The sequence below is a fragment of the Citrus clementina genome, unplaced genomic scaffold (assembly GCF_000493195.1).
Source record: "Citrus clementina cultivar Clemenules unplaced genomic scaffold, Citrus_clementina_v1.0 scaffold_1, whole genome shotgun sequence".
Taxonomy (NCBI): domain Eukaryota; kingdom Viridiplantae; phylum Streptophyta; class Magnoliopsida; order Sapindales; family Rutaceae; genus Citrus; species Citrus x clementina.
The window spans coordinates 20456212-20458106 of record NW_006263303.1 but is presented as its reverse complement, the minus strand read 5'-3'; the positions used below and the strand labels follow the sequence as shown (position 1 = coordinate 20458106).

Genomic DNA, 1895 nt, shown 5'->3' with positions numbered 1-1895 from the left:
ATAGATTGTCGTCTTACTTTGAACTGATAACACATTACACAAAATAACTCTCATTAGTTACAACAATTAAGCCTTTTTTTTCTAGTAAATTAACTCATTTATTATATGAATAAAGACAAGTAAACGGTCGATCTAATTTGCATAAATTTAAAAGTTACTAAAATAAAATTATCTAATAGAAACAAAGTTTGCTTTTTTCCTTTTTTTTTTATTAAGATTAAATCGTATGGATCTGTTACCAAAACAAAATATAATAAAAACAAAACAAGCTTACGCTTGATTAAAACGGGAACTTTTTCATCAAGTTAATGGCAGTTTTTTTCTTCATTTTCTTTCGTTTTCCTACGTTTTCTCGGCAACCAAACAGAGTTTCGAAGAAGAAACAAAGCAGAAAATAAACGAACTAAAGCCGTCAGATCAAAGAACGAAAACAAACTGAATTGCTCGAAGCAAAAATGGGAAAATAAACAACAAAAAACGGCAACGCATTGATGAAAATATTTTTTTCTTTTAAGTTTCAAGAAGACAAGTACCTGCTAAGAAAACAAACCTGACAGTTGAATCAGTTACATGTTTTTTTGGAAACAGATGCAAGCAAAAACACCAACAACGTACAGTTGTTGCCAAAATGCTGAGAAAAAAAAAATTGAAGAGAAGAGAGAAAGCGAGAAACGATCTGCGGAGAAATCAAATTTCGGATTACAGAAGAAAGTGGGGGTGTTGGTGTTGTTGCAGTAATAAAAAGAGAAAATGGAAACACTTTGTTTTTGTTTTTAATGTTTCTGGGAATATTTAATTTTTAAATCCCGTGCATCGCCGTTTATTCGCATTAAAATAAAATCGCGCCTCGAGTCAGGTGCAGTGTATTTTTCTCGTTTCCGAGAATACCCTTCGGTTTTGGATCTTATGACGACTGCGTCCTTTTGGGGAATTTATGTTGGATATTTTGGTCCGATTAGGTGCGTCAGGGAGCAGAGTTATATGTGTGCAAATGGACACGTGGGGATGTTAGGAATTTACAAAATTCGTAGTTTATGCGCAATAATTTATTTAAAATCTAATTCACCACCATTTTTAAAAAATAAAATCTAATTCACTACAGTGCAGCTGTCCTAAACGGACTCTAAATTTAAATAATTTTATAACTAGCAAATATCACAATAGTTTAATGAAAATTACTCAAGTCGAATATTCAAATGATCATTCATAAATCAGTTTTCAAAGTAAAAAAAAATCACTTGTGAATGAAATCTAAAAACATAGACTCACACGACACAAAATAATTTTACTAGAAAAAAGGTCCAAAAATATGTGCCCCACATAAAGTTTATCGGTACGACCCTTTTAGAACTGGACATAAGACCTGTTCTTGTGATTGAAGGCTAAGATTGGTAACCTAACATCAAGCTTACACCTGTTCACCAAATCCTCAGGTTATAATTTATTATTGATCATCTAGTGAAATTAAGGATATTAAACAATATTCATTTATAAATATTAAACAATTTTCGTTAAAGTTATTATGCCCCTCGTTCTATCTTACTTAAATTCAACGCATCCTTTTGAAAATTAAACTCTTGGCTTTTTACTTCTGACAGCGTGCCTTTTAAAAATAATTTAAAAATAACTAAATCATATTAAATTATACTTGTATAGATATGTTTTTGTTTGGAATTGAGATTGAGCAGTTCTAACTTTTAAACTGCAATAGTAAAATATTTAATGAACACTTGTTGTTATACTTTGAAAATTAAATTGATTTAATTTTACACTTGTATAATGAAAATTTTATTATATTTTATCAAAATTATTATTTATTAAATATTATTTTATAATTATAATTTTTTTCTACAGCATGTATAGTTTAAAAGTTACCATATCTTAATATCAAACAA

General features: G+C 29.1%; 1 protein-coding gene across 2 annotated transcripts in view; it reads right to left on the bottom strand.

Moving 5' to 3' along the window:
- Positions 1–773, bottom strand: part of LOC18054581 (calcium/calmodulin-regulated receptor-like kinase 1) — a 4512-nt gene extending 3739 nt beyond the window's left edge. The window contains exon 1 of one of the 2 annotated variants that reach the window (XM_006452066.2): positions 534–773. The gene's annotated coding sequence lies outside the window, so the exon portion shown is untranslated. The remainder of the gene's footprint in view (positions 1–533) is intronic. The other variant, XM_024178472.1, reaches the window with a different exon arrangement.
- Positions 774–1895: the final 1122 nt, after the last annotated feature.